Here is a 13,539-nt window from a genome sequence, read left to right as displayed (position 1 = left end):
TCAAGAATGAAACCTTAGGTCGTAGCAATTTCTTACAAAACAAAATTATCGTCGGTTATTCCACAATGTAATAATAGTAAATATTAAGTTTGTTTATGAATAGTTTTAAAAACACTGACATAATTTTCAGCGCATTAACACAACCTATTACGTACATCTACCGTACGCGAATTACCGTTTCAGCATAATAAAGATGTTTATGTCAGAAAGAAAAATATTGTAATGAAAGAAATGTATGGTATAATGGTGTATTTATTTGCATGCAATCATAAAACAGAGCTTTCTTGACAAACGTTGGCGGTCATCAATTAAACGTTGCGCACGCGCCGTTACGACTACGGTCAATTCGGTAACGGTGCGCTGAACAACGTATGGCCAGTGTAACAACATGTTTGATTTAAGTAGGACTTTAATATAATTACTAGAGATGAAACGGATAGTTGTTTGGCCGGATACCGGATACCGGATATCCGGCCAGCTGCTAGGCCGGATAGCCGGATATCCGGCGGCCGGATAGTTGGCCCATTGTTTCGTTTCATGTCGTGACGAGTTTAGCGCCGCACAGGTGCTTCGAACGCGATCAGTGGGTCTATTAGTAGACTAGACTAGTCAAGTAGTCACACTTTTCGAAAATCGAATCTGTCCGAATACAATGTCAGATTTTGCCACTTGTCAAGGGGGCAGATCAATTCGAGCGATTTCGGTTGCTATCGTGAGTGTGTGATTGAATATACAGGGTGACTGGAACTGAACCCGCCATAGCTAATACGCGTATAGAGGAGGTCATTTGCTAATTATTGAACCTTACTTTCTATGACTAAAGTTTCATAGTTTAGGAGATATGTAAACTTTTGTACTTTTTCCTAAATTTGACCTAAAAATGGCTTAAATTTTTTTTCTCGCATGATTTTAACCGATTTTTTTATTTGATACTAATATCGAATAAACCTTTAGTCAAATAAAATAAATTTCAGATCCACATAATGATTGAATAACTAGTTACGAGCCGCCAAAGTTTAACAAAAGTACAAACCACGATAAAAAATTCAAGTTCGAATTCGATTTAAAAAAAAACTAATGGTGATAATGGATTGCCAATGATCTTAAAAATATCTTTACCTTCTCTTATTTCCAATGATATATCACACGTAGTAATTAGATATTGAAATTTATTAAAAATTCAAAGTTTATGGAAGAAAATGGAGTAATAATACGAAAATTATCCATACAAAGTTTCTTCAAACATCTCATATTTTGTGCTATACTGAGTTTCATAACTATTTTTGTGTGTTTTTTGAAAAATTAATTTAAAATAATAATCACATTATGAAGAAAACAGTTTACAAAAATTCAAAATCAACTTTGTATGGATAATTTTTGTATTATTACTCCATTTTCTTCCATAAACTTTGAATTTTTGACAAATTTCAATATCTAATTACAACGTGTGATATATCATTGGAAAGAAGAGAAGCTAGAGATATTTTTAAGATTATTGGCAATCCATTATCACCATTAGTTTTTTTTAAATCGAATTCGAAGTAGAATTTTTTATCGTGGTTTGTACTTTTGTTAGACTTCGGCGGCTCGTAACTAGTTATTCAATCATTATCTGGATCAGAAATTTATTTTATTTAAATAAAAAAATATTCGATATTAATATCTAATAAAAAAAACTGTTGAAATCACGCGAGAGAAAAAAATTAAGCAGTTTTTAGGTAAAATTTCGGAAAAATCTGAAAAAGTTTAAAAATTGATATATCTCCTAAACTATAAAACTTTAGACATAGAAAGTAAGGTTCAATAATTAGCAAATGACCTCCTCTATACGCGTATTAGCTATGGCGGGTTCAGTTCCAGTCACCCTGTATAAGGTAACCCCGCAAAAAGAAGTCTGCTGGAATGAGATTAGCGCTTCTTAGAGGCAGTGAGATTTCATCCTTGCTTAATTGGTTTGTTGCATTGAAAGCATGATTAATTTTTGAGAATGCTATACTGGTAGGCTGAAAAGCTTTTTGATTTTTAAAGCTGCAAGATTCGCAAGGCTATGACCGGAGCACTTGGTTTCATCAAGATGGGGCTACGTGTCACACTTCAAATGAGAGCATTTAGATGGTAAGAGACATGTTCCCACAAAAAAATAATTTCAGGCAGGGGTGACATCTCCTGGCCACCAGGAAGCCCTGATCTCACTCCAGAAAATTCTGTTTTGTGGTGTTACATTAAGAATAGAGTATACTTTTATAATCCAACAAACATGCAGCAACTGAAGCTGAGTATTCGGCAAAAAATTGAAAATAGGTTTCGAGGTAATTCTAACGAACGCATTTCAAGATTTTGATGTATGTTGATCGAAAGTTGTAAGCGTCAAGGAAATCTCCTGGGCGATGTAGTTTAATAAAGGTAAATTTAAAAATAAATTGCATTAAATGTGTAAACTGTATTTATGCATTCGTCATTAGAGTGAATAGCCCAGAAAAAGAAATTAGTTTTTTGAAAGGCTTATTGAAGAATGGCTTTTTTGTAACGTTTTGGACTTTAAATAAAAGTCGTCATTATTATAAGCCATTTTATTGATATTTACCTCAAACATTAATGTTTTTCATTTTATTAATAGGAAATTGTCGTAGTTTTTTAATATCCGGTATCCGGCCGGATAGTGAGTTACTATCCGGTATCCGGCCGGATAGTAAATTTAGGCCGGATATCCGGCCTACCGGATAGTTGCCGGATATCCGTTTCATCTCTAATAATTACTTAAAGATTGAGTTTTTATCATATTGCATATCATTAACTCTGTGATTGGATTTATGAAAATAAAAAATACAATATTAATAATAACTTAGCTGATCAATCTGGCAACGGCTGGATGATAACAATGGAAGATTATACTTTATGGCGTTCTTTGAGAAGGCTTACGTTTAGCAGTAGTAGTACGTAGATTGTGAACTCCCATTGGCTTTCTTGTAAACAAAATAATCTATAAAAATATTACTATTAAAATTCCTGTAAAAACTCTTAAAAACTTACAGTGATGACATACAATAAAACATGAAAAATAATAAAACCGAAATAGATATTGCACAGTTCATAACACATTTTATTGGTAAAATTTAATGGCCGTGACTTTAATTTGGTGATTAAGGGCCGAATCGGCTTAAACGGGATCGTCCCGTTAAAACGGGTCTTATGGCCACACTACACGTAACGGATGTAAATTTATTATATGTAACACGCGATTTTCCGCGACCACTTCAGATGTGGACCAAGTGATTGAGATGTGAGTTTACTGTTGTTACAAAAATGTTCGTCGTTTACTACTTATGTGGCCACTGTGTGGTCACTGTACGGCTACTTGGTAATACTTGGTATTAACGTGACGTGCATATTACGTTACATGTGACGTTAACACTTTCAATAGATGATTATGACGTAGGTATTCTCTTTGTAGAGATGCTCATCTGTTTTAAAATAAAACTGTCAAAAAATAAGCTAAACAAAATTTATAAATAGATCTCTTCAAGGCTAGAGTGAATAGGCACTAAAACGGCAAGTGTGTACAATCCTAGACTGTATCTCACTTAATAGCAGGTGTAAGTAATTGCATTTCTGTAAATTGTTTAATGTTGGAAAAAATAGACCTAACATGAATATTCTATGTGGTGAACATGGTTAATGGTCCGATTGATTTCTCCTACTTTCGCATTTTACATCCACTAAAATAAATCTAAATTATTACTGTTTAATTTGTATTAATAAGATTTTTCTTTGAGGACTTTGATTAAAGTAATGCTTCACAGAATTAGATAATTATGTTATAGTGAGCAAGGAGTGGTTATTTCCTATTTATTATCAAAGACTAAGCTACGGTTCATACGATGAGCCATAATGACCAAAATTAAAACGTTAACTGCCTTGTCAAGTTGTCGTGTTGGTTTTTGTGCCACTATTGTCATGTATATTACCTACCCTTAAATACCCTGAAGCGTATTTAGTACTGCCATAAGCGCATTTGTTTTGTGTGTAACAGGCGAGCTGAATGTGCGATCACGCATGGCAACACTGGCTGGTAAAGGTTTGGGCATACTGCCACATAGAGTAATAATTAATAAAGAAACATAACTTTAAAATAAAGCTGCTATATAATCATAGAAACCGAAAAAAAGAAGTTATTGCAAGAAAGAGCGTAATTAAGACGGTCTTATTATTCGGTCGGTCTAGAAAACCTAGAGAGAGGGCATACAAAATAGAAATAAATTCAGCATTTGATACACATTGTTTTTTAAATTTCAATGTACAATTACGTAATGCATTAAGTACTAACGGTTTTTCAGCATTTTGTGGCTCATTCTTTCAGGACTTCCTTCAATCTATATGTTGAATAAGTACCCAATTTTAATATATTCCTACATGGTATTACAATGTACTACAGATGTCTTTTTTATGCATTTTGTATAAAATATGATTAACTTTTACTATTGTTTCAAGTGATCAACGCTGCATACAAAAGCAAGCTCTAAAAACTGCATTACAGTTTTTGTGTTGAGACTGTTCTCTCGATTCTCGGTTCCCATGTACCTCCCCTTACAATCGGGCTCACTTGTAAGTCTCAGAACTCGTTAACAAAAGCGTACCTTGAATGGGTATGCCGTAATAGTATACTGTTGAGTGAATGCAATTCAGCCACTAATAAAGGTTGTGAATGAATGGCTTTTAGTTGATATGTTGCAAATATTAAAACAAATTATATTTCTAGTTACCAAGTTAGCGTGATGAATTAAGAAAGTGTTATGTTAAAGGATTTCAGGGGAAAACGCAACTTTTTCTTTCATTTGTATAAATAAAAGCGCAGAAAATGACCTTAATGAATTTCCATGGCTTCAACTTTGACAAAAACGTGCTTGGTTCTGGTCCTCAAGGTTAAAACTAATTTTATTCCGGTATGTTAAAATAAAAGTTTATTTTTAAATAAATTAAAAAAATCGCTCAAAAATAACTTCAAATTTCTATGGTTTACTTGTTAACCGTATAATTTATTCAATTGAGTTCCAAAACCGATGTGACATCGCCGAAATCGGTTTTTAAATGGCTCCCGTGTCATGATCGAGGTGTGTGCAAAAATGTTAACGATTAGGTAAAAAATGTAAAACGGTATGCGGGCCGTACACAAAGTAGGCTATTTGCAAACTGATGATCACATCAATCAGGTGATGATCACCGATGGTGATGTCATCGGGATAGTTTGAGAATTTTAATCAAATATGGTGCTTAGCTATCAAAAGATATCCTTTACATGAGTAAAATAGAAGCCAAAAATGATTTGAAATTTTTATACGGTTTGAGACATTTATTTCTCAAAAAAACTTTACACTGCCAATCGTGATTACTCTATGACACATGAAATGACACGTACTTTTATGTACCTCCTGCTGCACTAAATTTAGCACTAAAACTGAACTAACAGGTAAAGAATGTGCGTGCACGACTTGACTATTTTCCTCTAGAGATTTACACAAAACTCAATGGGTACTAAACCCACACAAAAATGGTTCAATTAAGAAATCACACGACTGGGCATAATGTATTCATTAAGGCAAGCTAATATGAGTCGTTAGTATGCTGCGCGGGCGACGCTCGTGACGTCTCCAAACTTTTACCCACTTCTAAAACAACTGGAGCGTGCTAGCAAATTCGCAGTGCTTGTTTTTGGGAGGCTAATCACAAGCTAGACAAACGCTGGATCTTTACTAAAAATGCTAAAAATCTTGAGTAGAAACGCTAAAAAATCGGTTTGTGAACTCATAAATTAAAGAGCAGAATTGCTACCAATGGAAACGGCTCATCAAAGAGTCAATGAAATTGAATATGTTACCAGTTTATGAAGAGAGTCTCTCCTCTCTCTTCTTTGTCGTTACCCTCTTGGCAGAGTGGTCGTGGTCGTCACATCACACCTGGTTTGGTGGCAAGCTTCATAATCTGTTACCAGGTCTCCCGCATTGCAGCCTTTCTTGTACACTCGTGGATCAGTCCACCGCATGAGCGCAGAGGGTATGCTGTAAATGAATATAATTGTTGGTAATTGGTGGTGGCCCATCAAAAATCAAAAGAAAAGAAATCATCATTGCATGCATTACTTGTTTATGTAAAGTTGTGTTGTTGGTAGATCTTTGTCAATAAATAAATAAATAAAAGCAAACATTGTTACATAATTGTTTTATCAATTATATCAATCTGCGAACTTAATCTACTATAAGTACCAGGCAGCCATAAGTTCCGTGGAACTGCGAGTTCCAACCAAGTGTAACGACGCCACGTTAATTTGCGACTGCTTATTGCACTCTGAGTACAGTCAACGTCCATAGATATTATAGTCTTGTTAAATGGGGCTTACGTTACATCTTACGTTGACGGAAGATTGCTTATGTAAATCTGTATGGCATTATTACTTAATAGGAGTTACCTTATAGGTACTTTGAATTTAAGGGCTGAATTTGGTAATTTGTGTACAAAACCCAATCTTACATGAGAGACAATTAAGTATGTTATTTTGGCAAGATAGAGTAGTTCAGAATACATAGTCAAGATTTAGGGGAGGTTCAGCAGTAGGTAGGTACACGTCCCGTTGCTAAAATGATGGGAAAAAGGTTTTTTAGGACATAATTTTTGATTGCGGTACGTACCTTCTTCCAAAAATCACCTCATGTAATTAACGGATGCCCCAAAATTTTTAGTACAGTCTCTTAATTTTAAAGAACTCTCTCACGTTTAATTTGAAAGGATATAATACTGTTGAGTATACTCCCATTAGATAATGCGTCGCCCTTGCGGTTTGAACTTGTCTAGCGTCTGTGGGAAGAACAGGTAACCGTGTGGTGAAGCAATTTTGCCCTCTATTTTGTTGTTGAGATCGTATAGTTAATTAGAAGATAATGAAGCGGTCTCATACTTAGTAATATAAGCATAGAATATAAGCTTTGAAAAAGTATAGGAGGTCTAATGACACAGTAAATTAATTTTATTTACATTAATAGACAAAAAACTAAATAATTATCCTTGGACATTTTACACTACGCTTCCAGTCCCAAACTAAGCAAAGCTTGTACTATGGGTACTAGACAACGGATATAAACATATTTAAATACTTTTTTTTTGTAAATACATACTTAATAGGCATAGTAACACCCAGACCCATCACAGAAATTAAAATTCATCATTTCAATTTCTGCCCGGCCGGGAATCGAACCCGGGACCTCTCGGCATCTCGGTAGTCCGTTCTGAACCACATCACCAAACGGCCAAAAACTGTGAAAAAAGAGTGACAAACAAAGTGTACAAGAGTCTATTTATACGTTGAAAAGTGTCTAAAAGAATTACGTAAATGAACCCTAAATGTATCATTATAATTTATCTTAACACGCATCAGCTAAACTCACAATTACGTTTGATCTGAATCTCATTTTGATGTTTAATTGTACCTACTGAAGACCTCACAGAAAGCTTGAATAATATGACATTTTAAGTTATATTGCGCTATTTAGTTACGAAAATGTGTACCTTGATGTCCATTGACAGGATACTATGTAGTAAGATTAACGACTTTCTCATGATAGAGCCTTTTATACAGCTATAAACGTAAACAATCAATTTGTAAAATAAACTAAAAATTTAGTAAATTAATGATGCTTAAAACGATTCATAAAATAAAACGATCAATCATGTTAAGGATACATCACATCTTATTATTTTACGACCACCTAAATATTACCTACTTTCATGACTATAAGTCATGAAACCTAAAAACTCAGGAAACTCATTTATTTTTGCAAGTAGGTTTTTAAAAACACTTTTATGTATTTAACACTTAAAACCGTGTGGTGCACAATGAAGATTTATCTACCCATGCACCTTTCTTTCATATGAGCTAATCTAATAAATAACAAGTAAAATCTCGCCAAATCACATTAATCTAAATGATATAATTTATAATACTTATTTCCGTTGCAACCAGGAAACGTGCGCACGAGTCGGGTCTTGGTTATTACCACGCTTCGGCGGCAACCAGCGTACCATATCGCACCCGTCATACCAGACATAATCACTGCCTGTTAACTAAAATCACCTCTAACCACCAAGTAATAAAAACCCCAAGAAAATCATAAAAAAGCGACGCGCGCGCAATTATGCTCTTAAGTGAATGAACTATGTACGCGCATACATTATTTGTTTAGTAACCTTAAGTAAATTTATTCTGAGTAATTGCCAATAGAGCGGCTTTTGGTTCGCCCGCTTTTTGTTAAATTAGAAATGTAAATGGATTGGTGATCGATGGATTTTGTTTTATAGCTTATTAGTGCCTTTCTTTTTCCGGTTGGTTCTTCTCTCTATTTTTACAAAAAGTTATGAACGAATTATTTTATAATCAGTATAAAAATGGCATGAAAAACTGTCATTAAATGGGATCAAAGCACTGTTGGTAAAAATTGTAAAAACTTGGAAAATGTGAAAATTGCTGCTATAGGTTTTTTTTTACTTGAGTAAAATGGGGTCGACTTCTCGCTAACAAAAATATTTATTTACTTATAGGGTTAAATATACATTATGTTAAGAGCTTTTTGGGAACTTAATGTCAACTTTTCGTAGCTCCGTACTCAAATGGTACACTCGTAATAAAAGACATCAACGCACTACGAATATGATTTTCTGTTAAAATCGTAGCACATCAAAGTATCACAATCACCTCAATCGATTTTGAACCGTATGCAATAGAAATAAATCTCAATATTAATTGGGAAATGCGTCATTTTGTGGTAGGTCGGTCTACTGCCGTTTGTAGCTACTTTCGTGGTTACGTATTTAATTGTACCTAATAAAACATTGCATTATTACACAGGCATTGTAAAATTACCCTTTATGGTTTAGATAAGCCTACTGTGCGTAAAAGACTGTCTTCTATATTCAATTCAATGCAATCCATAAAACTTTATTATAGGTTGATTTTTAGATTGTAGCAAATTATAATATTTTTATAATGTCTGGGCTTTATTACGATTTTATAGTTAATTAATATTGTACGTCTATAACACAATGTTACAATAAACTTTGCGATTCTATTCACGAACTTTTGTATGTACTTGAAAAGATTTGCAACTTAGAGTCTGGTAATTTGGATCACCTTTTACTCATCTCTGTATTACCTCAAAGTTGGCTGGCAGAGAATGCTGCTAGCTTACAGCAGAAATACCTTAGCATTTCTTTACTTTTTTCTGCAATGAAAATGAAAAATGTTTATTTCTTTAACAACAATAAAGTTTAAGTAAATTGTTACATCTACTATTTACAATATGGGGATGAGCAGAACTCGACTACTACGATATCTACAGGCCTGCGTAGGCCTACCTTTTCACTACACTATGCCAAAAAATACACACGTAAATTACTCACAAATCTACGAGTACAAAGACACCGTTTGTTCTACAAACATACGTCATGGAGTGGTATTGAATCGCCAATAGATTGCTGGTTGCGCGGAGTATTTATGGGAGGCGGGGCGAGAGAACGCCTACCTGCGTAGGCGCAAGTCTTGGCTACCGTTAGGCCTGGTCATTCTTGGATCAAATGTTTGAATGCCTTTGTAAATATATGTTGATCTATGATGATAGTTTTGTACCCAATGTCGCTTGAGAAGTTATCCTGATTGACTATATTGATGCAAACGAAGCGCTTGGGGGTTTCAAACTGGATGAGAAAAATATTCAAGACTTAGAAATATTTTCAAGTACATGTGGTTCACACAGAAATTAACATCATAACCACTATAGTCGACGTGTTTTTGGATATTTTAAAATTAAATAAATATTTTAAATCCAAGAATAATACAAGATAAATAAATTAAATTACAATATTTTGTTACAGATCACAAAAATATCGATGGAGCCTACGATGCAGCAGTAAGGTAAGTGATAATTTCCTCTAAAAATTTCCATACAAAATATTTACGTTTATGTTTAATTTTTAAAAACAAAACATTAAAGACACCAATTAAAGCTGTAGAAAAGATAGAATCAAGTAAAACATTATTGTAAAGTCTACTTTTAAAATAAATTGTCAGAGAAACTGTTATAAAAACTTCTTCGCAGCGATTTCTCAGCTAATAGCTCAAAAACGGTTCCAAATCGGCTACTATGTAGCTTGAGAAGAAAATCGAGTATGTCAGGCAACTCGTAGGCTGTAATCGTATAAGGCACTTATTTTTTGTTTCACACAATTTGAATGTCCAGCTCTGATTTCCGTTGATCAGTAAAAACATAAGAGAGCTACGATTTTGTAGCTAAAAGGCTTTATAAGCTTTAAAATCGTGGACTTTATTTTTTTTGTAAAAGTGTTTTACGGTATAAAATGCAATGCACATTTTTATTGAGATTTACCAAGTAAGTACATAAATGGATAGGAGCGTTATTATTGTTTTCAGCCTGAAAGTATTTTGTTTACTTAAATGTTCAGAAGCTTTTTGTTGTTTTGCTAAGTGTTTTATGTAGGTAGGTACATTAGGCAACTATTTCATCATCATCATCATCATTATTTCAGCCATAGAACGTCCACTGCTTAACATAGGCCTCCCCCAACGCTTTCCATGTTGACCGGTTGGTAGCGGCCTGCGTCCAGCGCCTTCCTGCTACCTTTATGATATCGTCGGTCCACCTTGATTACTTTTAAACTACTAAGTATTTAAAATACCGGTATTTTTTCGGCTCTTTCGGCTTACACATCTTGTGAGTTGCACTGGTATTACAACTAGTTCAAAATGTACAAAAATGTTTTTATATTTGTTCATTTCTTGTATGTGGCCAGCTCTCTTCTGTAGACACTCGATAAGCACTCCAAACAGACTCGTATTGAAAATTGAGAGCTTAGGTTAAAACGCACACGACTCGAGGGGACAAATATTGACGCTACAGTCTAGTGGAAAAGTGGGCTTGTCATTTAAATTTCACCGTTTTGGAAACTTTTACCAATTGGTTAGGTTCGTAGTTATAAAAGGGTGAACTTCTGATTTACTTCTTATTCTAATACGTAGCATAACTGAGATCAGATTGAATCTTGGCAATTGATATAGCGCCTTATCTTTATGATTATGTCTTATCAAATTCATGATAAATATCAGAGTGAATTAACGCTATGTATGCTGCATTTGCACTGAATACTTACCAAATATTTCTTGATCTAATTTAATAATTATTCTTATCTACTTATTTTCAGACGTATACTTTAAGGCTATATTAAAATAGCATTAACCTTAATAATTATCTTCGCCCCATGTACCACGTCCTTTGTCACTTCAATTAAGCGCTCAATCGCGACAACTGGTACAAAAGCTTCACGTAACTGTGTATATCCTTTGCTCCATCGACTTAAGATTCAAAGTACTGTAGCTAAATATAGTAAGGTCCGTTCAGGTTGTATTAGCATTGCGTGAAATATAATAGCAGCATCGCCCACGCCGCATTTATCATGCGCCATTGATAGCGACGTATGCACATGACGTAGAGATGTGTCACTAGAAATGACATTTTATCAGCTTTTTTGTATAACGTTGGGAAGCTTTAGAATCATTTGAACACATGTTCTATAACGCATAAATATATTTGTTTATCAAATAATAATTATATTTTTAATTATGTCAATGCAATGGATGCCAGTGTAATTAATTTATCCTTGAACTAATACGAGTATGCTGTACACTGGATGAAGTTAAATCTTCAGCATTATTGGAAGTTGCTACGGTATATTATTTTGCCCAGTTGCCGAAAGAAAAAATAATTAAAAACTCAATCCGCCGACTTGCTCGTGGACCAAGCTAAAAGTGTGCCAAGTCGCTGGAAGACTATTTAATTCATGTTATTAATTACAAGGAAGTCATACCTAATACAATGCACTATAACTCTGCATCGATCGACAACCCTAGCTAATCGATCGTGAGATCTATCATAGTAGACGCGACAGGAATGCGCGCCTCATCGATTGCTGATCTAACGACAACGTGACATCACAGAGCCAAAGCACACGATGCGTTGCGGCGATGGAGCGACGCCGGAGCGGTGTCGCTGCGTCGTCTTACGTAGAAATATCTGTGATCGGCACACGTGCGGTATTAAATGTCGTTTCCAAAACCACAATTAGAATATCCAATGGTATTTTAAAATGAAAAAATGAAAATGAAAATGAAAATGAAATTTATTCGTCATTATCATAGGTACAAAGTTGTTAGGGGTTAGTAGGTTCCACTATGATCTGCCGTATAGGCATACGAATTCTTAATAAATTTGAATAATTATATAATCTAAATCAATTGGTATTACAAAATTATCTATGTCAATGCAGTCAGTCAATCTTTCTAATTATTAAATACAACAGAATAATAGCTAATGTCATAAAGTATACAATTTCAAATTATGTCAAAAACTTAACCTAAAGAATCATTACAAAATTCATCAATGGTATAATACATTTTATTTAATAGTAGTAAGATCAGTTCCTTTTTAAACATTTTGTCATCACACTCTAGCAAGGCCTTAGGAAGCTTGTTAAACAGCTTTGGTGCCATATCTAAGAAACTCTTTTTCATTAATGCAGTCTTACACATATTTCTTTCTACCATAGGTTTCCTAGGTAAATTCTATAAATATTGTTTTCTCACAAGTACGAGACGCTTTTAGGTTATGACCATAGACTTTTCCTACCATAGATCACAAATTCATTTTTTAAAAGTCACGGTCTGCCTTAAAGACGTTTGCCCGCAGGAAAATTGAAATTAAAGAAATTTTTTTTTCTTTCAGCTCCGCGTCGCGCATTAAGGTTCAGCCAAACCAACGCGATCACCATCACACGCGATCAGCCGGCGTGCAGCGATGGCGATCAGACTTACCTAAATGCATTGATCGCCATCGCTGCACGCTGGCTGATCGCTTGGTTGGTTTGACTAAACCTTTACGGCGAAATCTTTGCGGTTCAGCGCCGCAACGCATCGTATGCTTTTGCTCTAACGAAGAATGTTCAGACGAACACATCAAATTTAACACTTTAGCATCTTAAGTCGTTGTAATAGTTGCTATTTTGCAACAAAAATTTAGTCTGGCGTGCTGTTGACTGTACCTATACTATTTCTCATACTTTGCTTTGCGAAAAAAGTGCGACATCGCAAACAGCTTTTACTGATACTTATCCATTGTATAGTTATTTTGTGTAATTAACAATGGAATGTGCTATCCATTGATAAAATGCCAATTTGATTTGCTACTGGTTACTGACTTTAAAAGTAGTACCTAAATATTTATTAAATTCACACAGCGATGTTACGATATTTTAACCTCGTATTCAAATGCAATTACTCATTGAATTATGATCCTTGCACCTTTACCATAATGACCGTAATCGCTCACAATCATTGTAGATTGTAATCGGGCGCCATTAGGTGCAAAAAGAGATAGATAGATAGACGACCTATAAGACGTGTGAGATAATTTAAGCATATTTAACAGAAAG

The 13,539-nt window shown here is 34.5% G+C and overlaps 1 protein-coding gene across 1 annotated transcript in view; it reads left to right on the top strand.

The window, feature by feature from the left end:
• Window positions 1-13,539, top strand: part of LOC114359639 (uncharacterized) — a 103,253-nt gene that overhangs the window by 7,099 nt on the left and 82,615 nt on the right. Inside the window, exon 2 of the mRNA XM_028314108.1 lies at window positions 9,913-9,952. The gene's annotated coding sequence lies outside the window, so the exon portion shown is untranslated. The remainder of the gene's footprint in view (window positions 1-9,912; window positions 9,953-13,539) is intronic.

The sequence above is a fragment of the Ostrinia furnacalis genome, unplaced genomic scaffold (genome assembly GCF_004193835.3).
Source record: "Ostrinia furnacalis isolate ACB-3 unplaced genomic scaffold, ASM419383v2 OfSCF4536, whole genome shotgun sequence".
Lineage (NCBI taxonomy): Eukaryota > Metazoa > Arthropoda > Insecta > Lepidoptera > Crambidae > Ostrinia > Ostrinia furnacalis.
The sequence above is the reverse complement of the archived record's forward strand: the minus strand, read 5'-3'. Positions and strand labels throughout refer to the sequence as shown.